At 37.3% G+C, this 24,750-nt stretch overlaps 1 protein-coding gene across 3 annotated transcripts in view; it reads right to left on the reverse strand.

Annotated features, from left to right (window-relative positions):
- frmpd3 (FERM and PDZ domain containing 3) overlaps positions 1–24,750 on the reverse strand; it is an 86,034-nt gene that overhangs the window by 46,525 nt on the left and 14,759 nt on the right. For all 3 annotated transcript variants that reach the window (XM_067519293.1, XM_067519296.1, XM_067519292.1), the window contains exon 2: positions 2,676–2,835. The gene's annotated coding sequence lies outside the window, so the exon portion shown is untranslated. The remainder of the gene's footprint in view (positions 1–2,675; positions 2,836–24,750) is intronic.

Raw genomic sequence — 24,750 nt, forward strand, 5'->3', positions numbered from 1 at the left:
ACATAATGACTTCATTAGAGGTTCCTCTCTGTGATTAATTAGAGTGCTGTGTCACCCAGTGTGACAGAGCCACTCATTGCCAGACAGTGTTGTGACAGGACACAAGTACCGTATTGAGTCTGGAGATGCTCTCTCACACACACACACACACACACACACACACACATGCACGTGCACAGGGATGTACACTTATAAGAAACACTTCTATGAGTATGAAGTATCATCACACACATCCTGTCCTATCTAAGCATGATGATCTCATTGAGATCGGAAAACTTTATTTTAGGATAAGACCTGACCTGTATTCATTCAACATCTCAAAAAGATGGATTGTCTGCATGTGAATGATGGATCCTAATTTTACAGTTTTGTTAGCTATAAAAAAATTTACTATTTGATGGCCACTGTAAGCTCATCTTCAGTGAACAAGAATAAATGTGAATGCAGGGGATACAGAGACAAGGCAGGTGTGAAGCAAGAGGGTCACACTCTAGATTGTGTGGATAAAAAAATCTACCACAGGCTGGTAAGTTCTCCCCATTAGGAAATCCAGTATGGCCTTTGATGGGTTTGTCTGACTGACGGGTTAGTCTAGTCCGACTCTCATGACTTTAAACAGACTGCAATGGGGAAATGCATCAAAGTCCTGCAGCAGATTTCGAATCTTCACACAGAGACATCTCTACAGTATTGAGTCAAACTCCAGACGGTTAAAAAATCTGTTTGATCAGTTAATCCAGTGCACCAGGTCAGAATCAGTAACATAGCAAAAGACTAAAAAAGACTGGAGGGGACTGCTGTTTGACACCCAAGCATTAAACGGTTTCACTGTATTAAAGTACAGGTTTTATGAACAGCAAAAGATCAGATACAGCCTCAGAGCAGGACTGTAACCTGCCTCTGGGTGGTTCAAACTGTTCATTATCTCCATGGTCACTGCTGATTTCTCATGTTGTTAAAATTTTTAGGGGTGTTTGGAGGTAAATCCCTCATTTATTCCACATTCAGTACCAGTCCATTAATTATTTAAGAAGAAATGGGAGACACTGAAAGTGCAAGGTGTGAGGTAAAGTCCAATAAATTTCAGCTTACAATAGATACCTTTTCATATTATTACAGGTTTGGGAAGTATGTCTGTTGCTATAACAGAGGCTTAGAATGAGTCATTACCTGATCTATTGGCTAAACAATTTTGTTTCTCCAGTATGCCATCACATTATTAAAAGGTGTGAAACACATCAGTTCCAGCAATTGCATCATTATGCATATCACACACATGGCAACACAGGTGAAAAACAAACTCCCCTCTCCGTGCTTGTGAGAACAACAACTTCCATATGTTTGTTGAGCTGTTTGTACATCTATGTTATTTCCATAACCAGCACAACTGGTCCACTGTGAGAGTCTTCAATCAGATTTTTTTTTTTTTACAAATAAAAGCAGGCATGCATGAGGAATGCTGATGTTCTGTTTTTGGCAGGTCTTCATTACATTAGTTTACAATTTTAACATCTCTAAAATATGTCGTACATATTGTTCCAGCATGCCAGACAGTATCAGCTACATGTAGGACACAATGCAAACACTTTCTTTCCAGTTTTCTCAGATACTATAAACACAAACACAGCGTGATTAACAATGTGGCAGGGATTCAGCACAGAGGATGCCCTAACAAAAATAAATGGCCACCCCTCTGAGACAATAAGGGAGCGCATAAGTTGATTATAATCTAGAAAACGCTGTAGGAATGTTTGTGAACATTGTGTTCCATGTGCTAATTAAGGAAAGCTGCAATTGTTGAAGATTTTCTATGTTTGTTTTCAATGTTTGTTACACTGAGTATTAATAAGACAATGGGAGCTTTGGTTTATCTTGCATCAGTACATGATATATTTCCCTCTAAAATTGAAAATAGTAATCAACATGATAATGTAATTGTATACAGAGTAAATGTCCACAAAGTGACTGCAGCAAATGTGATTTCTGTATAGACTGCAGTCATTTACTCTGCAGCAATAATAAACCCCCTGTTATAGCAGTAGCCATTGGCTGATGTACCTGGCTATATCAGAGGACCCACTACTCAGCATCAGCTTTCTGCTTACTGGCATGGATTCAATGCAGACTTGCAGATGTGAGAGAAACGCTGCAGAGGACACACACACACGCCTTTACCACATTATGATGACAACACCCGCTTTTCACCAATGTACAGTTCAGAACCTCTAACTTAATAAAAGTTATGTTTCTTGGTAGTAAAGAGAAAGACAGAGAGGCTCTGAAGGTTAGAGGGCAAAGGACTGGGATTTGTTATGTGTGACTCATTTTGAATAGCTTATTAAAGCAGAGTGATCAGTCAGCGAGAAAGAGGTTATGCATATAAGCAAAACTGTGCAGCTTTTGCCTACAGTATGGCTCACGCTGATCATGAATTAAGCATTTAATCCTTGTAAGATGAGCTTTTATATGCTTTTGTAAGATCAAACTGGAGTTTCGGCTCATTCTTCACATGATTCATGTTCTAATAGCCTGTTTAGCTTTGAATTGGGTTTAGCTTTTGTAGAATATAAACAACATCACAGTGTGATATTAACACAGGTATCCTTCACGAACCGTGTACAGCTTTGGCGTATACAACACACAGGGAGTAAATGGAAGGTAAAAAATGTACTTACAATTTTTGAATGCTGACAGGACGCAGAGAGGTTATTTTTCTAAGTAGAGAACCCCCACAAACGCACACACACACACACATACACACACACACATACACACACATACACACACACACACACACACAGGCACACTCAAGCTTCTAGTCGATGGTGTGTATATCTGTTGAGAGACACAAAAGAGCACAAAGAACATAAGTCATTAAAATGTCAAAGACTAAAAACATTAATTTTGTTTGTGTGTGTGTTTGTATATGTGTATGAGGGGGGAAAAGCACATACAGTAGGTGCTGTTTTACTTTCTGCTGTCCACATTACAGTGTTTCAGATTCATTTGAAAATCCATCTCCCTGCAGTAATAGACCTACTGCATGGCATGCTGATGCAGTCAATGACCATGAAAAAACGTTTTATGGAAATCTGTTGCGACATCTGCGTAGTGATGTTGTACAAAGCAGCTGACAGGTGTGTGACATACAGTGGTTTATGTTATGAGTCAGTGGTAATGACAGGTGTGAAGTTCTGCTTTCCTGTGCTGCAGATTTGAAATGAAACAGGGAAAGTGACAGTGAGTTGTGAGAAGACTCAGTGTGGCATCGGGTATATTCACTTGTATCTGTAACTGTTCATTTCATCCATGTACTAAACTCGAAACATGATTTCCTTTATTACTGTTGTATAGCAGCAACACCAAATAGAACTGCTGGCAAAGTGGAAATAGTCTGAAAATGGAAACAAAATTTGTGATATTAAAAATCTCATGTCTGCATCACTCAGCTGTTTTGCTGAAATTCAGGTTCACAGAATGATGCTTGTTCTTCTTCTGTTGCTTTTTAAACACCACTGTGTTTCATACTCTATTAACCTGACTGCTAAAAACCTGAAAACCCATTGCTATAGTGTACAGGGAATGGTGTTTGACAAAAAAAATGAAGATTTCCGTTCTGCCTAGGATAAACAAATTATATATAAGCAATGTCAGCAATCAGAATCACATTTGAAAGGGCAAATGTATAATTTTTATTTGGTTCATTAGTCTCTAATGATGACTCTTCCTTCCCTACTATTGACTTTGAGGTTTCTTATACATACAGTAGCTTTGCTCTAATTAGAAATGAGATCTTAGGAACATATTCTAGTAAGGGTGATGACCCTTTGATAACTCACTTACTGTTTATCATTCTGACTGCATACTTTCTTGGTTCGAAGTGACTTGTCAGATGCTCTTACATGGTATTACAGGATGGGAGAAAATGCACCCTGCCTGCTTTACCCTTTAAATACTCAAAGGACTGCTTTTAAGAGATCAATAAAAAAAATGTTTCGTGGCACTGACTATTTGTATGTTTTTTAAGGCATCTATTTTTTTCAATCAATTTGACAACACGGGCGCAGCATTAAGAAAGGCACGGCAGACGCCACAGCACCATCAAAAGACAAAATGTGCTGCAGAAGCCACAACACAATGGAAATGGCACTAAGAGCAACAAAAAATACATTTATATACCTAAATGTAGTGTCCCCTGGAAACATTGTTCTGACAGTTGTCTACAATGGTTCTGGGGGACTTTAAAAAGTGATGAACATTTAGATTTATATATTTTTTTAGTTGCTCTCAGAGCCATTTCTACTGTGTTGCAGTTTTTGCAGCACACTTTGTCATTTGGTTGTGTTGGGACTTTTTCAGTGCGTTTCTTGATGCTGCGCCTGTGTTATCAAATTGATGAAGTTGTTTTTTCAGTCTGCTTGTGTTTTGTCTATTTTTCTCAGATTGCAGTGCTTTGAACTCTCAGTGCCACAGTAATTAGGACATACAATCATCTGAACAACCTTAAATGTGTAAGAAACTCATGCACAAACATGTCTCATTACAACTGTATTCTTGTGTGCATTAATATGTGTCCCCAGCTATGCGAAGGGATGCTCCATACTGCAACACTGCTAGTAGTAGTTCAGATCTTTACAGAAATCTTTGCTGTTAGTGGAGGTGACTCACTCAGTTTATGTGGCTTCAGATTCTTGCAGTACAGTTTTAGTGTTGGCATCCTGTTTTCTTGAGTGTGACTTCGTTCATTCATGTGTCTGATTATGTGAGCACAAGTAAACTAGTGAGTTTACTTCATATCTCCATAGGGATTGGAGCTGTAGCTGGACAGCAACATCATCACTGAAGGTGAAACCTTTTGTTTGGTGGTGATAACTGGTATCCATAGTGATGAAAATATTATGTCCCTGCACTGGGGCTGCTAGGACAATAATGATAGAGACATGACAGAGGCTGATTGATGACTAATATAAGTGTTCTCAATAAGTAGCTGTGCTGCCTTCTCCTGTAATATTAAATCGTGATTATACACCCACAGAGCTCATTGTATGTTTGGATAATATTCTAAAGAATATCTTTTCCGTGATTTAAATATATATTGTCATGTTCTTATTGTAGGTTGTAGGTTCTTATTGTTTTTTGTATTGAAACTGCACTATTTATGTATAAACTATACTATTTTAATGAAAATATCTCTAGAGAGCGTAGACTAATGTGTTGCACAGAGACATGGCTGCAGGACAGTATGGCTGACACTTGCATCAGTATTGACGGCTTCAGCACAGTGCAGGTGGATCTGAGGAGAGAGGAAAACTGGAAGGAGGGAGCTTGGTCATGTACATCAACAACAGGTGGTGTCACACTGGTCATGTTACTGTGAAAGAACAAGTCTGTTGCCTGGAAATTGAGCTGTTGGCGGTGGGCCTTCGTCCTTATTATATGCCCAGACAGATCTTACACGCCATATTGATTGCCATCTATATTCCTTCCTCTGCCTCCTCAGATGGCATACACTTGGTCGCAGCCCAACTCCAGACTCCAAAATCCTGATGCTTTCTTTATGATCCCAGGTGACTTTAATTATTCAACTCTCTCCAAGACCCTCCCCACCTTCACACAGATTGTCTCGCCAAGGGGGAGAGACACTGGACCTGATGTACTCAGATGTTAAAGAGGCCTGCAACTCTTCTCAGCCTCAACTGATCCATGTCCATCTGCTCATTCATGTGCAGAAACCCCTACTAAATTTCATACAGCATCCTGAAAGTCCTAAATATTAATAAGAGAACATCGCAGACAAATTAACAAAGAGTTCGTATAGCATCCATGGTGCGAGCAGTTAGCTGGGTTTCGATCATGCAGCAGATAGGTAATAGGCGTGTTCTATATGTTTTTACCGCTGTCACAATTTTTTGGTGGCTTAAAAGTTGTTTCTTTTTGTAAAATGTGTTGGTAAGAATGTGAGTGATTTGGTGTGTGTCAGGCCTCATGAGCTCACCATCATTGAAATGGGCCAGCTGGTAAGATAAATTATACTTAATGTTGGTGGATTCTGCAGTATCAAATTCTGACATAATAATGTAACACAGTAGTATATAATAATAACACAGCAGATGAGAACTGAAATCGGCACAGTAACAAAATCTATTCAGTCTGCTCATTGTTTGACAATTCCACAGCTTTTTAAATTATAGATAAAGATACCGAAAGAACAAAGACAAGCGATGCAGATGTACAGGTCTAAGAGAAACAAAATGAAAAAGAGGGATTATTGGCATCATTAACTCTGTAAAAAATGTTTATTTTCTTATTAAATAGGGATGGAAATACATGAAGACTTGGCTGTACAGTTGTGGTTTGAATCAATATATCCGAGATTACACCTGTTTAGCACAGGGATTTTGTTGGTACGCTTGTTCGGGAGAGGTTCTAAATGTAGGCACATGTCAAAGCACAGAAGCAAAGAAGAAATAAACCTGACTGTGTGGTCAGAAACATGCATACTCACACTTCAAGTAAAACACCATGTGTTTGAATGGCTGAGACGTAGATGAGGCCCCAGGTCTCATGATAAGATGTTGAACTGATGAACCTGCAATCGCTAAAACATGCAATTTAATATTTCCTCGCACTTTTCTAAAGACAAACACACTGACTCTGCTCTTGTCGAGCACAGTGTTCCAGTTTTAATGGGCTCAAGAACAGCCACATTGATTTTATAATTGCACAAATGATACGTTTCAAATAGAGGCTGCCTGCAGCGTTGATTGCAGGAGGCAGGAAGAGATGGAGACTAGCCAGAACCTGCAGAACTCAAAATACTCCCACTGCTTCTAACAACTGACCCAGAGGATTTTTTTTCACACACTGAACATAGATTACGAGATAACAAACAGAGTTTATTAATAATTACTATTTCAAGTATACGGCAGACAGTGGTCAGACACAGAAAAATACCAACGTACGCTTAAAGCAGCATCGGTGTATTTTAAGACACTAGACATCCATTTTAAAGTAGAACCTAAACTTACAATAACTGTTTTCATTCTTATACGTTGATATGGTAATTGTTCTTTAATAGTTGTTCATTTATACATAGAGCAGTTATGGAACATCATTAAAACGCTTATGCTCCAGGTCAATGTAATTTCATTATTAACTCTTTTTTTAGCTCTGCTTTTGCTCATTACCAACTCTTGGCAAAATTTTGGACACTTTATTAATTAAATAAGACACTCATTAACGCTTGTTAACTGTTATTGTGTCTGTTATTTGGTGCTGAACGACAATATACAGTCCAGAGTCACCCACACTCACTAGTAGTTAGGAAACAAGCAGGAAAATAATGAATTTAATCCACTTTGCAATGCATATACCTTCTGGATCACACATATTTTTGTTGTGTTTGAGTTCACTAGTCCTCATTGTAAAATAATTTTTTCACTAGATTAGACTTTTACCTTCTGTCTTGCACTGGCACTGTGTTTCTACCATTACATCATACATTTTAAAAAATGGGGTCTAGAAGCAGGGTCTAAAGAGGATTTATGAAACTCCGGTTGAGGTTACAAAAATTATCACAATGGAATAACAGATTGTTGTATGAATTATGCCCATACACATGTCACACAAATGTTTGAAACCGGGATTAGTATATCATTTTATATTGTTGCATGTTGACACAATCCTCTGTGATTCCCAAACACAATATATGAATTACACTGAATTGCTCTTGGATTGTAGTAATATTCTGTATGCTATGACATGTCAAGTAGCAGGTAAGGCCTATGGGAACATCTTGGTCTGGTTTGTTTAACTCAGTATATAGGGTGAAGAACTGGAACAGATTGATAACTACAGTGTGATGCACGATAACACATTAATTAGTCAAGTCAGTAAATAGATGGTATCTGTCCAATAATATATTTTAGTAAGACACTCTCAGTGAAGATTAGGGGATTTAGGAAAATTGCCTGTCCAGACAAGCTTGAATTTATTACTGAATAAGTTTATATGTTCTTTGAAGACACCAAACTTTTGAGATAAGATGTACAGTATAAAACACAATCTCTTGATTATTTAAATAATGGTGGTCATTTATCATTTATCATACAGTACAGACTTATATTGTGTAACTGTGGCATATTGAATGAATTGAGCTTGTAGAACAAAATGACCTCTGCAGGACAATGTCCAAAGCTACACTTTTATTCAGTAGCCCTGACAGACCTCTTTGTCATTTTGATGTTTCTGTCTTACTTGAAAAAAAAAAATTCATTCAAGTAAATTGTAATTTGTTTCAGGTTTAGCCAACTGATCACTGAATGTCTTGTCAGATTACCCGGTGATTTGCTTTATTAAATTATGAAAGTCAGGTCATTTTTAACCTGGTGCCATGAACTACATTAATACTGTAAGTACTTACTGTAATTCTTTGTTCCTTCATCTAATTTTTTACCCTCTCTCTTCACTTTTCCTGACTTATTGCCATTTAAATGTTTACAACTTCCTCTCTTTTCACAAACCTGTCCTTGTGTTTAGTTTGTCCCAGTTTTTCCCAGCTTTATTTCCTGTCTTTGGCTTTTATTTTGTTGCTCCTCCTGTGTCACTTCCTGTTACTCTGTTTGGCGTCTTCACCTACCTCGTTTGTCCTGATTTATTTCACCTGTTCCCTTGTCCTTTTAAACCTGTCTTTCTCCTCAGTTTGTTGCCAGTTGTTCTTTTCTCTTTTCTGTTGTCCCAGTTACCCAGTTACCCAGTTACCCAGTTACCCAGTTACTCAGTAACTCAGTAACTCAGTAACTCAGTATTGTGTGTTTCAGTATTCTGCATTCTATGTCCGTTGTTCCCTGTTGGTTTGTCATGCCTGGTTTGGACACCTGTTTGGTTATTCTTTTTGTTACAGTGTTTTCTTTTGTTTGTCCTCCTTTTTTGGTGTTTAAGTTTGTGTTGGATTTATTTTGTTAGTTAGCCCTGAGTGTATTTCTTGTTCCTCCTTGTGGATTGATTGTCAGTTGTGGTCACCTTCACTCTTTTATTATTTAATAAATACACCTTTGCATTGAACCTCTGCTTGCCGTCTCCTCACTTGGGTCCTCAAACCGATATATAAATAACCCGTCTTTGACATCTCTTCTTCTATTTATCATCTGACTTGTAAAAGTCTAAACTTTCATTCGTCACATGCCATTTTGTTGCAGACATTTCTATGTATTAAGCCCTCAGCTTCTCCATCTTTGTAGACACTGTAATTCCTCATATTTTTCCTGTGTAAATGCAATTAATTTTTACCTTCTCCTGTCTGCCTCCAAAACCTTCACATCTCACATTGGTGGCTAACACATGGACTGTGTGCTCTTTTAGATATTTAATCATATCATACACAGCTGAGACATCAGATTGTTATAGTAAAAATATATCTATTTTCAACTGCAGTTAAGGCAATTATAAGTAATAAGTTATGTAACTTATGAACCTGAACCTCAAATTTTAAATGAAAACTGTGGGTGAGATGAACTGGTGTGTCATTGGAAAGACACACTAGATATAGTTGTGTGTCTTGCTAAGGCACATATGAAAATGAAGGCAAAAATGTCATTTCTTGAATGCACGCAGTATCACAGCCACACCAAGGAGACTGAGAAGCCTAATGTTTTCACGTTCTTCTCATTTGCTTAGACACTTCTATCCACTATGAAATCACATTTTCAAAAATAGTTTGGACACAGGCTAGAACAGAAGATCATAGCTAAACATGACACTAACAAAACATCAACAACATGCAACATGTATTTTCTCCTTTTCTCCTTTTCTCCAATGTGTGTTCAACTAATACATTCTTCTAATCAGTCATTACATTATGGACAACAAAATGTTGCAGATGTTAAACAAAAGGATATTAAACTGGAGCGAACTACAAACTAACCGCCTCCAGATGAAAAAATTAAGTGAGCAATGTAGAGGAGGCAATAACCAATCTGACCTGTAGGGTACCATTAGCTCAGCGCACACCAACCTTTCTAACTACAGTGTGTTTTGAAATAGTGAAGCATAGTGGTATTCAATGGACGTTCTGCAATGACAATTGAAAATCACACAGTTTAAAGCAAGACAACCCAGGCTGCCTGATCATGGATCCATAAATATCATGTTCTGTTTAACGTTATTATGATCTTGTCATAATGAGCTGTCATTTATAATGAAGTCTGATACATAGCCTGTAGCTTTGGATGGGTGATTGTTTACATGTCGTTGAGTCTAACTTTATGTCTACCCATAAAGAACTGGGTCATTTTACTGTTCGTTTGCATGTAATTAGACTGGAAAGAGAACCCACTTTATTACTACTAATTGTCATGAACTTGAAAGTATTTGAGGCAACCATACATCTTCTTTCCTTTAGAAGTTAATGCATAATCTATTCCTCCTCCCCAGTATCCTCCTTTTTTCAATTGTCATTCACTGCATCTGCTCACTAATGGAAGATTTAAAAGGACTATTAAGGAGGAAAATTATGGTTAAACAATTCAGATATATTTAACAAACCTCTTAGCCATTTAATTCTCTGCATTAGCAGATGATTCAATGGGGAAGGCTGCTGTAAGGTGTCAGCTAAAAGCCCATAATGAAGCGGACTGTTTGTCAGGGAGGAAGATAAGGCCTGTAATTGCTCAGGGTCCTGTATTGTCAATATGCATCCTAATGCCTTCAAAGGTTGTTTGGTTACAAGAGCAGGTGCTTTGGCTTTTACTTTAGCTAGATAAGTCAAGGCTGGGGCCAACAGAATTGTTGGATTCATGTGAACGTTAAAATGGAAAAAGTGAAAGCTATTTGAATTGGGTTTTCAATAATAAACCTGCTGACAGACTTAGTGTCCAGACTTAGTGATATCTCAGTGGTCCAGTCATTCATTTCAAGTGTAATTTAAATTTAATTCAAGCAGTCTGTGTGGCTGCCTGTGCACAACTGTATACACATTTGCACAGTACAGCATGTGTGTTTACACATGAACAGCTCAGATAAGTTTGTGTGTTGTCTTTGATCATTCCACTGTTAGATGTTCATGCTAGCTCCTTATGGCAGTTAAACTTTTAATAGAAAGCTGCACGTTGTCCTCTAGTGTGACATGCTTCACGTTTGAAAAAAGTAATACTTCTTATTTAAGATAGTTAGTCCCCAGAGATTGGTCTCTGCAGTTTTGCTCACTGTGCAAGTGAGACGCTGACAAATCTGCAGGCAGTTTCGTGGTGTCCATGGAAATCACCGGATTAGAAAGTGAATTTGTGTAATTAGTAAAGTAGCAGGGTACTGTAAAATAATAAAACAGGAAGAAGAGCAACAAAAAAACCCACATATATAGTGTAAGCACATTTTAATGTGACATAGTGACTGCATTTTGCAACTAGCTGGTTAACATTGGGAGTGACTGCCAATAAACATTGTTCCATTTCTGATGGAACAATCAACATTTCTGATGATAGGTTTGGTAAAAAAAAAAAAAATCACAGTTTCACCTTTGTGAAGCTAAATTATATCAGCGTTGTGTTTACAGCGTGTTACACTAACTGGCAGACAGCAACAACAACAAAACACCATTTAATGCTGCTTTATCAACTGTTATACCAGTTCAAATCTGTAATGCTGGTTTAGTGCCATTTGTACACAGAGTGACATTAAATCGCCCACGATAGTATATGCAGTAAGATATGTATAGAAACATAGATAGATATAAATGCAATTGCTCATGTCTCCAAGATTTATAATGTCAAATAAGTCACACTGGTAACTGGCATACAGTATCAGAAAACAAATAAATCACTGTTTCTCCCGTTACTTAAACTTCAGCGGGAATTTGTAGGCAAAAAATATTTTACAAAACTATTTTCTGGAGGCATTGATGCTGGCACTGATGTTTATTCACTGGCATGGCATACAGTTCTCCCAAATTTAACTGAATTATTTTAAAGTTCTTTTGGAGTTACTTTCAGACAAACAAACACATGATAATGTAATTATCTTGGGTGTCGCCCACCTCTACCAAACAGCTGTAGCAGCTGCACATATGTTACGCCAGTGATTTATGCATCCTTCTAACAATGTCACAACAATGCCAAAAAAACTCCTTTTTTTATTCAAATCCCATTTATTGGTGGGAAGATGTCAAACACTCCCACAGCTGGAAAATCTTTTTATTTCTGCACCAACACAAAACAAATAATGCCCACGGCAGACTTTTCAAGACACTTTGACGATAACAGCTACTTGCTTATTATCTTGTCTTACCAGGTGCTTCGTTATGCTTTTTAATACCCTCTACTTATGAATAACTTAAATAGGAATCACCACTAACATACAGAAGCTACAGTTTACAGATTTTTCCCTTGTAGGCTGGTTTCACAGACCTTACTGGGCTTATGAACTACTTTATAGTTTATTGTTTACACCCCAGGGCAATCATACATGAATTCTTTACAAAAACATAGAGAAGGGGAACGGGGCATAAAAAAGAATAGTAAATAGGAGTGAGCAACTAATTAATGTAGTATTATGAAGAAAATGCCCTGTAAATGCTTCGGCGCAGAAAGGATTTTCAAGCAAGTCTGAAAAAACCTGAACCGTTTTTGCTGAAAGAGCTGAAATGTTTGCTTTTGCTGAAAGTTGAAGCTTGACTATTTAAAAATAGTTGAAAGTTTTGCTTTTGTTAAAATAGCTCAAATGCTTGCATTAAAGAAATAAAAAAAAAAGTAGAAAATAAGTAGAATTGAAGGTGAAACTGTTTTGCCTTGAATAGATGTAACATGAAATAATAGCATGAAAATCCTGAAAAATGTAGAAATGTAATAGCTGAGTGCAAAGTGTAAGTCAAACAACTGAAGAAAAGTAGAGTTTATAAACTACTATAACCATTTCAATATATCATGTTAAAGTTGAAATCTCAGTAGGTCAAAGTATGCAGAACCATTTACATCTCAATGTGGAGAAAGTTAAATTGATTGTAACAATTGTCCAATGAGCAAACCTGGACCTATTACTGCAGGTAGATTAAAACCACAAACTCATTTTACCGTTTAAATCCTAAAGAAATTTTAAAAAATTATCAAAACGGATTCTATTTTGAAAGTGTATTTCCTGTCTTTGTGAGTGTACCTCAACTGTGTATCATGTGTGAGACAAAAGCGGCTTGTTTGGACGTTACCGTGGCACCAGCTTTCAATCTGCTGAGACACTCACATTTGCTTAAGAATGGTTATATACTGCTCAGACTGCCTCGCAAAATGTGCAAAATACGAAACACAGAACACAGCGATATACTTTATTTAAAGATATTCAATAAAATGAAGGCATGGTCGCAATTTTAAAACAGCTCGTTTGTGACTTGAGGAGAATTGTTGGACCTTTATAATTATATATAATGAGCTCCAATGAGAGTTTCACGTGACACTCTCTCTGCTTCTGGGCACTTACAGAAAGAACTGTAAGCCGTGTTACTATGCTACATTTACTGAAACGCAAAAAAACCTATATTTTAATGTATAATTACTTGAGGAAAGATGAGAGTGACTGAAGAAAAGAAGAAAAAGAAGAAAAAAGTTGATAAAAAATGAAGTTATAAGTTAGACTGCGTGTGATGTCACCCACTCTAGCCGGGACAACACTCTGTGATGGTGCTGATGAAACAGCGTTGAGATTAGGTAAAATTGACTGCAGTCTTGGGACAACTGATAAGTGTTTACAGATGTACAATAAGTATCACATTTGTACAATTATTTTGACATTTGTGTGATGTATGATCAATATAATCAAAGTTTTGGGTTCTTTTCCATCATTGTGAAATGAGTAAAATAGTTTAGAGCTGATTTGGGTCGGATTTTGGGATGCTGGGAAAGATGAACTGTGTCAGTAATGTATTTCTAAAGATTGATTCAATAAAAAGACCTTTAAGTGATTTGTGACGTTAAAACTTCCACCGCAGTCTAGATTTTGAATGTGCAATAGTTTTTTTAGATTTCCAAATTGAAGCCTTAGCTTGACGCTCTCGTGTCACTCAGTCCACATCCACAAATCCACAGGACCACTCGATGAAATTGACATGTTTAGTTAGACACACGTATAATGTGTACATAACAGTCTTCAACATGCAGAAATTTCAACAGAACATCATTGGCACGAAACACTCAAAAACAAAAAAAAATAGAGAGACGTAAAGAGAGAGAGAGAGAGAGAGAGAGAGAGAGAGGTCAAAAAACTGTATGGCTCCACTGTCCTCTAATTTCCCCAAAAAACCCTGTTTTCGTAACCTGTCACCTGACTTCCCCTCCCTCTATTCTATCAGAATAAAAGTACTTATTTACTCAAAAATAACAATCATAGTTTCTTTCAGATATAAAGCATTTTGAAATCAACCAAACACAATTTCCATCCAAAAAATTAAACAAACTTGCTGAATATGGCAAATATTTCTTCCACTTATTTTAAGACTTTATCTATTAACTTAAATTGCTGTAATCAACCAAACATAAACTGCATTTAGGCTCCTACAGTTTTTTCTCAAAATATGATAATATTGGATGTTTTTTACAATTATTCTATTTGCAGGCACACCTTTGGAATTATCTCCCATAAAATCCCATCCACTTTTTGGATTATTAACATAACACAAAATCATTTTTTAAGCAATAGTAGGAGTTGTAGTGAGATTATTAATAACTTACTCTGCAGTGTTTTGCAAGTAAAAGCACAGGACAGCAAAACATTTCAGATTAAAGCTTTGGATGTTCAATTGTAGATCTCTAAGAAAAATATTTTCAATTGTAAACAAAATGATCTCATGAGATAAAGAATTGCAGTCTTAATCCATTTTAAATTCTTTGCATTTAAAATCAAAGCAAACAGTGTCTTAAAATTATTTGCATGGTAATTTGAAAAGCTGTCTCAAATATGTTCAGACTAAAGGAAAAATCTGTGACATGTCTAGTAAACATTACTGTGTATTGAAAATGAGATACTTGTGGATATATATATATATATATATATATATATATATATATATATATATATATATATATATATATACACACACACACACACACACATATACATATATATGTATATATGCAGGGCATTCAGAAAATTTCCAGGACCCCTTTAGTTTTGTGATTTTATTATGTTGCAGCCATGATAGCTTAAATTCATGTTTTCCTCATTAATCCACATTCAGCACCCCATAGTGAAAAGGTGAGAACAGAATTTTAGAAATGTATAAACACAAGTAATCAGACCCTTTACTCTATGCTTCATTGAGGTACCTTTGGCAGGAATCACAACCTTAATTACTTTTTGGGTATAATCCAACAAGCTTTGCACATCTGGATTGGGGGATTTTCTGCCATTATTCTTTGTAAATCCTGTCAAACTCAACCAGGTTGGACACGGACCACAGGTGGACAGACATTTTCAGGTCTCTCCAAAGATGTTCAATAGGGTTCAAGTCAGGGATCTGGCTGGGCCACTCTAGGACATATGCCACTCTTGTGTCTTGGCTGTGTACTTAGGATTGTTGTCATGTTGGCAGGTGAACCTTCAGCCCAGTCAGAGGTCCTGAGTGCTGTGGAACAGGATTTCATTGAGCAGATCTCTGTACTCCATTCAGCTTTTTCTCAACAGGCACCTGGTCCCTGCTGCTGAAAAACACCCGACAGCATGATAGGGGTGCTTTGTTTCAATGTCCAGATGGGCTTTCATGTGTTTGGACTGAGAAGGGCCCCTGTCTTGCCACTCTGCCATAAAGCCCAGATCGATGGAGGGCTGAAGTAATGGTTTTCCTTCTGGAACTACTGAACACATCTCTACACAGGATCTCTGGATGTCAGTCAGAGTGACCATTGGATTCTTGGTCACATCTCTTACCATGGCTCTTCTCCCCCCCATTGCAAAGTTTGACTCGACAACCATCTTTTGGAAGAGTTCTGGTTGTGCCAAACTTCTTCCATTTGACAATTATAGAGGCCACTATGCCATAATCCTGTTTCTGAGCTCTGCAGGCAGTTCCTTTGATCTCATGGCTTTTGTTCTGATACAGTTTGCATCGTCAGCTGTGAGGCCTTCTACAAAGAGGTGTGTGCCTTTTCAAATCATGTCCAATCAATTTAATTTACCACAGGCAGAATCAAGTCAAGGTGTAGAAACATCTCAACAATCATCGCAATAATCATGTGAAATGGGAGGCACCTGAACTAAATTTCAAGTGTTGTGTTTTTTCATGTAACTCTGCCATTGGTTGAATCTTCTTTGGCGCACCTCCTCTGGCAGGTAGCCAAGTGAATAACACCTGACGTGGAGTCTGTTGAGCTGGGTGATGTCTGAGCCCATCTGACTGTTATGTTTCAAACTCTCATTAGTAATAAGGTGGGTAGGTTGCATTAAGGGTCTTGCCTAACTGCACATATATAGTATATACATCACATATATATATGAACACCAAAGAAAAATGTCCAGAGTTTGTATGAAAACTTTAATCTGGAGAACTATACATGTTTTCTACCCTTTCATTTGAATCCATTATTAGGTAAGTGCACGCCTCATAGTGTCTTTCACAGCCCACACTCCTCAGCTCTGGAATCTGTCCTTTATTAAATGAACCAACCCTGCGACCAGTATAAGGAGTTTACATCAGCAGCCATGAACACCTGTGACTAATCATGTCTTTCTCTGCACTCTCCCCTTTTCTCTTATAATGTCAAACAGTGCCCAAATACACCCCCACACCACCACCACTTAGAGACTGTGTGCTGAGAAAATGACTATTATTCATGCTGAACTTTTCTGTGGTGTCCAACAAAGCACTGCGGTATAGTATATTGAGTTACACTGTCAAATGGCACATTATTTGTAATCAAAAATGCTTTGAATTACAAATAAGTTTAGCTTTTGCCTGGATTATAAAATACATTTGATTATGCTGACAATATGCATGTAGTTCACTTTGACATTGAACTTTTGATTATATGCACACTCCACGTGTTGTCTCAAAGACTAAAATTTATTTTGTAACTCTGTAGTGATTCATATAGTGATAGTATATTACTTCAAAGCATTCTTAATATATTGTAATTGTGCTCTTGTACTCTGATAGCTTTTGCTCACACAGGTTTGATATTATTAATAAATTGTATCCGTTTAATATTACTTTTGTAATTACGTTACTTTATTATTAAGTTTGTATTACACACATCTATTAAAAGTCATTTTAACCCACACCACAGTCTTACACAGTCACAGTCTTAAATTCAAAACCAGCTTATTCTTGTGCTTCAACCTAACCAAATCTTAAAAAATAACATTGTCACATTATAAAACAGTGTTTAGCACAAAGACAAATTAGTTTATTAGAAAACATATGCCTGTCTACAAGGGCAGTTACAGTGACATTGTCTTTTATTATGCTGGCTGTAAAAAAAAAAGCTCATCATAAAGTGAGACCTTCTAGTCAGGTTTAACCTGACACAAGCTTTACCGAGGATTTAGAAGAAAGTGCATGTGTGCGAACTTCTCCTAATTGATGTTTCTAGTGCAACAGATCTGTCAATTAATCAATGATAACTTGTAGAGTGATAAGGCAGTAACTTATAGGTAGATGCTGGGAAGGATGAGTTCAATTTAACAAGTGTCCAGTTAAGCAGCCAACACACTGTGTAGTTATACATGGATGCAGTGTGTCTCCTAGAAATATTTTTTCAGGGATTGGGACAAGAGAATTATAAAGTTTTTTGTTACTTATTGCTGAACACTTTTGTTTGTGTATGTACAGGTAAAGGTCAAGTAATATAAGATGAGTAATAATAAGTTGCATTTATTGCACACTATTAACTGTCCAAGCTGCCAACTACTTCTTAATCGCCAATGTTAGAACGCTCTTTCAGAAAACTCATTAAAAATATATATAAACAAAAGATAACAATCCAAACAATAAAATACACCAAATAAAATTATAATAAACTCCTAAGTTTGTGCAAACTGCAATCTGAACTCGTCAGTAATTTGAAATAAACTGTGCATTTTCTTATCACGAACACAAAGTGTGTTACTCACTACTGCACTTAAATGTTTTTTTGGCATCGAAAAAAATTTCACTATGGTATCATTATATGAAAATATTGACACCAAGTGCTCGGTTTGCATCCTGTTCCTAAGGTCTGTTTTCACCCACCAGAAGTAAAGATTTATCTCCATTTAGTAAATGTAAAAATGTAATGATAGATTTATATTGCTAAAACTTGGAACTGGGGTAGTCAGATACAACCATGTCACATATTTGAGGTTCATCAACTACTCTGGTTTCCAGCCATTCCTTCCTTCTGCCCTCTCATCTCTCTCTATTCTTCTGAGACTCACGAATGCAAATAATTATTTCCAAATGTGTGTGTATATATGGTATTAAAATTTTTAAATTACGTAGTGTATACCTGGCAGGTGGTCCTGTTGTCATGGCAGCCTAACATTCCTGTAATAATTATAGGGAAAACACTGTGGGTGTGAGAGCCTTTAACCTATGTCTAGTCATCTACACCACCTGAATGCACTCTGATATATTTATTATTATGTACTTGAAATAAAGAAACCTTTATGTGGCTCACAGCACAGGAATGAGTCCACAGACATACTGTACAACTCCAAAGTGCAATCTTGAGCAGCCAATTATAACTGAAACATAAAGTAATACTTTAAACTTCAAAGGGCACTGATTTGAACTCTTTAAAAGTCAAGTCTCAAGGGAGAGTGGTAAAAGCATTGCATCATAACAGGTTTGGCCCACTGAAGAGCTCAAGGCCATGTAGTCTACTAGTCGGAGTCCAGAGAAAGCTATTACACAGAGAGGGTCACAGAAACACAGTCTGAGGAACTACTTAAATGTTGAGCGATTTAAAAACCTACAGAAAGGCAACGATTCTGAATACATTTACTGTTATTCTGTTGTTTCAGTATATTGAACTGGTTCTGACCTAAAACTTGTTCTGAGTTTGTAAGAATATAGAGTATAACAATGCCTTTTGCCAGAATCAAGGGAGGAAACTAAAGCATTGTGTTTTTGTCGGTAAAATCAGAAGGGGAAAAATATATTTGGACTAACCATGTGACTAAAACCATCTTGCTATAATGCATCTGCCTATCTTTAACATTAGCTACAGTTAAGAATGCATTGCAAACAAAAGCAGATCTATATCATTTATTTACTGTAACTCTGTTTATTAATAAATTATTATAATGGATTTCACGAAAAGAGCCAAAATTAATTAGAAAAAAGATGGATAGAGTAATTTCCTTCGTACTGCCCACTTCCAACAAATCTATGCTAAACTTAGTGTTTGGGGCAAATTAAAGTATAGTAGATGATAAGTCAGTATCTGAGTAGGAGGAATGATGCAGGAACCATCATACTACACTATAATGAGAATGAGAAACCTTTGCTGTCCATTTCAACATGATGTATCCTCACTGATAACTCTGAAGAGATCTTCATGTACTGGTGCTCTGAGAGGACTTAATGGATCAAACAGTGTTGCTCTCCATTTATCATGCATCTAAAATGAAATGTTTTGCACAGAAAAAAGCCTTACCATTAATGAAGAAAGGAGCCTGTCTCTTAAGCTACATGATAACTTTTAATCCTTGCCTTGCTGTTGCTGCTGTGTGGCAGTGGTGCAGGGTAAAAGTCAGGCAATGTAACAGAGCTTTAATTGGGAGATTAACTCTGTTTGTTTGTGTTTAATGACTAGCTGTTACCTCACACAAGTTTGGCCTCATCAGGTGCTGATACATATAACTTATATGTTCTTGACTACTGAAAATATCTTTTTACAGTAACAGGACAAAACACAAAAACTGATCTGTGATCACCCTCACATTCTGCAGGAACCTAAAAGTTGCAAAGGTGAACTGGGAGGAGCTCACAATGGTTATACCTTACAACCTAGATCATTAAAAACACCTACAGTGGAGCTCACCTCTTTTTAAACACAAGATTGTTTGTGTGTGTCTGTGTGTGTGTGTGTGTGTGTGTGTGCGTGCATGCGTGTGTGTGTATGAACACACAGGGCAAAAAGCAGTCAGATCCCATTGGTACACATGTGATTGTGCTCTGCTAGAAATGTTGAAGGTTGAGGTGAACATTGATTAGTGGCAGCAGCACAGGTTACGTCCCCTCTTTACATCAATATGTCAGAGTTGCCCTTTTCCTTTGTATAGTCCCAGCTGTGACTGCAAATCTGTCAAATCTATGTTAAATTTCTGGCCTGAACTACTGTACTACTATAGAAACACTGACTAAAACATAGTTTTCATTCAGTCTCTGAAATTTGGTTGAGAAAATATATTGTCATCAGACATGGAAAAACATTAACATTATTGGTGTTCTGACATCCTGCACTGTTTGTTGTTTCAAACAAAACAGCACAGTGTGCATGCCTTTGGGAGAATGGCTTAGTTTTGGGGTATGAAGGACATTTTCAGATAAATAGATTTCCTCTCCTCAATGAGATTTTCTCTTCTCACTGCATTTCCATTACTCTACAGCCTTGCAACCTCCTCTGAGGACCAAAACCTTAGGCAGTTAGTCACATTAAGGCCTCCCCCTCCATGCATCATCATGTGACAGCGGCTCATCAGGTGGGGCCTGAAACGATGTTGAAGCCCTCATCTTCTCTCCCTCAAGATATCAGAATAGGAGCTCTCACTCACAGGAACCCTGAAGCTGTCAGTCAGTGAACGATAAACGCTGAACTCTCTGTGGTTCATATCTGTATGCGTGTGTGAGAAAGTGTTTAATCTTTGAAACGGGTGTCACTTCAGGTAGATTTTAGGACAACTGGGCCTTGTCTGTTTTGTGCACTTCAGTCACATCCTTGCCCCTGCCTTTGGTAATGACCTGCTAATGTCCTCTTCTCTCAGCTGCTTGGAATGATTTAGGTAAGAAGGTGTGGATTAAACATGGCTCTAAAGCCTCTTCTTTCCAAAAACAGCCTTCACTCTGCCAGCTGCCATATCCCCCACTCTCTCATCTCAGTGAGCTTTGAAACTCACAGCAAAAACAAGGCAAATAAGTTGGTGGGTTCAGATTTTTTCACCAACTTCAAACATCCACTGTGGTAAATACGAAAATAAAAACCGTCACAAAAGCATTAATCATTTAATTTAGTTTGACTCCAATCAGCTGGATCTGGGCTGTACCATGCACAAAGTATTCCCCAGGTTCATGCTGCAGAAGGAGCATATTTACAGGAGACAGCTTTGTTCTCACAGCCATGTACTATGCTGAGATAGCTATCTGTTGAGGAACACCTGTCTGTCTGAAAACCTAAGCCTTTGTCATACCAGGCTCCTGCATTCATCTCAAAAATCAGTCAGCAAACACACACACACACACACACACACACACACACAAACATGTTGGCAGAAGCTAATAACAAATACCTATCAGAATCCAGCACCAGCAGAAGCACAAGGAAAGTGTGTTAGTTTCTCCCTGATGGTGGGATAAAAGAGTACCAGAAACTCTGCATTCAAAGTAATCATGCCACCTTTTGAGAGCTAAAAGTGTTCCCTCTGGGGGAAAGATGTGCTTGTTGTCTGTTTCTGCATCATAAATGATCAAAATGACGTTTTGGAGTTTTTACAAAGCACCATAAAAGAAAAAAACAAAAAACGGTATTTTTGAGAAGATACCCAACTGTCTTCATCCATATACTTATGCTTACAAAGTTAGTCAATCTCCAACAGAGGGACAAGCCTGCAGGAAGGTATGAGGTATAAAGTGCTCCACGTGACGTGCTGCTCAGCTCCGGGGTTCCTGCAGGGGCCCAAGCTGATTTACTGTCTGCCAGACTGATGATTCTGAGAGGGAGGTGGTTATTGGCCTTGGCCAAACTAGCCAGGTGTGAGAGTGATTACAGCCTTTAGCTGGGAGCAGCACCTCTGCCCAGTGAGACGTTTGGCAAAAGAGAGTCTGGCCACATGTTCTACTCCGAGAAGAGATAAATGAAGTCATCAGCAGCTGTGACAAATTCTTCATAGAGAGGCACGTTTTTACATCTGAAAGACTATAATGTAAATGCACAAAAGGAATGATGAAGATGAAGCCTGTAATGAGAATATAGATGCCATTCAACAATAAATAAACTGCCAACAATTAACGAGTTATCAGCTTAACATTTTGGATCAGAAATCGATGTTTTGTTTATGCTTTATGTTTTACACTGCACTTTATGACTGATTCTGAACAGAGTCTGTTTAAATTCTAGTCATTTTAAATAACTTTTGCAAATATTAAAACAGAACAATTACATCAACTTTTCAAATATTTTCTGAAAAATGTGTTTCTTTAAATTGTAAATTCTCTTTTTGGTATATTCAGTCAAATTCATCCACAATGAATGTTGGAATAAGCAGAATACACGTGATGTTTATCAGCAGGTGGGGTATGGTGAAGTACCATGGGATTGTTACTGTTAAATATAAAAGCAAAAGCACTAAAACCACTACAAAATGAACCTTGTGGAAAACAAAAAACTCTGTGGTTTTCCAGGTCAAGAATCAAAAATAAAGGTATTCTCGAAAATCTCATTAGACATACTGTAATTACATTTTTAAAAATCTCAGTGTTTTCTTAACTGGTGTTTACAAGATCAAGAATCAACATAATGGGTGCCCCACTAGTTTTTTCTTTCTTCATGCCAAAATTAATGTGTTGAAAATAATATTTGTTCAGCTGATGTTTATCTGTGGCCTTTGCTTTTAGCCAAATTAAATGCATGTTTTAAGAGATCCTGCCAACAGAGATGTATATCTCAGAAAAGCCCAAGTTAAATTAACAATTTTCCCTCCACGTTAGCAGAAGGAGATAATAAACACATAAAAATGGCAATAATTAGATGTTGCCTGAAGTACAGACTGTGACAAAGATGACAAAGATATGTTGACACAACACTGCCAGGAAGCCTAAATATATTTAAGAGACTCCACGGTGTTCAGTGTGGAGAAGGTTACAAACATTTGCCTGGAGGAGTTTTTCACCTTCAGATGAATACTAGATTGAAGATAAATTCATGAATAAATTTTATTTGTAATTCTTTGAAAATGGATCTACAAGAACACAGTATGATGCGTTATGCTACTTAAACTCAGAGTGACTCATTTTGGCTTCAGTCAGCAACAAAATTCATAATCAATTAAATTTTCCATTCTGCACAACAAAAATGTGCAGACCAGCAGCTATAATTGTGCAACACTGCTGGATAAAACTGCTTTAGCCAAAATTGGTTGAGGCAAATTTCTACTTTTTGCTGCAGCAAACTCCAAACAACGGATCACATTTTTACATATTCAAGTCGAGCCTTGATACGCACATATCCCAACAGGCTTTTACATGAATATTCTCTTATTTAGACTTCTTTTTTTTATCAGCAAGTGCATTATTCATGTTCTATATTTATTGTGCTTCCTATTGTCAGCATGTTTGTCAGGAAGACATACACTGTGAAATATAATTTAGGGAGCCAGTGTTTACTGTGTTCCCAAGAGAAATGACAGGCCATTAGGAAAGAATTTGTCTGAATGTAGACTTTTCACTTTGAAGACAGTCATTGAATGAAAAAATGCTGCCCAAATCAAATTTATCACTGTTGTGTTTCTCACAGAAAGATAGCTCATTATCAGGACTGAGACTATAAGCAAACGTGTCATTTACTGCATTTTTGTGTTTTCCTCTGTTTGAGTACATATAAAAGGAAGGAAGGATGTACAGTATTTTTAACCTATGCATTTACTGCAGCACACTTCAGCAACACATCGCTGATTAATTCATGTTAGTCAGAGAAAACTTGGTGGCTTTTAATCATGGCTGTAGTCTCCTGGCAGGTGGTCTAAGTGCCCTTCATTACGGGTCGATCCTTCTCCAGAGAGTGTACTCAACTGCTGCTGGAGGCACCCACATTACCTGAAGATCCTTAATTAACAGGGTGAGAGCTTCGTCCCACCAGTGGCCCACAGCTATGCAAGGCACAATCTGTTAGAAGATCAATGGTGTTTCTGCTTTTACGTCTCAACCTAAAAGATATGCAGCCAGACCCAGATAATGTTAGGAGGGAAAAAGATGATAAGAGCATAATCTCAGTTCCTACTTTCCAGGTCATCACAACAAGGAATAAACAAACCAAACAAAAACACCCACATCTTTGCTGAAACCATTTTCGCTTGATGTAGTCATTCCTCCTGTTAAAACTGGACATTAAATTACCCCATTTTGTGACTTTGATATGAGTGACATGGGATGAAATTCACATCTTTTTGCAAGAATACACACTGGAGTTTATGTGATGTTAATATTAGGCTGACAGACAAATTGAGTCTGTATCTTTTTAAAGCTAACCTATCATTTAACAATGTAGGCCACAGATTATTAAAAAAAGAAATCAGGTTTGCAAATAATTTATAAGACAAGAAATGCATGTTGTGAAATGATCCAGGCAAAGGAGCAGTGGAAAGAGTGAAGCAGCAGTTTCCTTGTGATATGACACAGGCTGGAAAAAACCTGGTTTAAGACAGATTTTAAAAATGCAAAAATATAGTCACTGGCCACTTCATTAGGTTCACATGTACAATTTATTGCATTCAGCTCTGCCACGACTTCTAGTTTCACAAAGTTATATTTCTCAGTTTCTTTGTGTAAACTGTGAGAAGTGTTATAATTCTATCATTTGTTAT

This window comes from Channa argus, chromosome 10 (genome assembly GCF_033026475.1).
Source record: "Channa argus isolate prfri chromosome 10, Channa argus male v1.0, whole genome shotgun sequence".
NCBI lineage: Eukaryota > Metazoa > Chordata > Actinopteri > Anabantiformes > Channidae > Channa > Channa argus.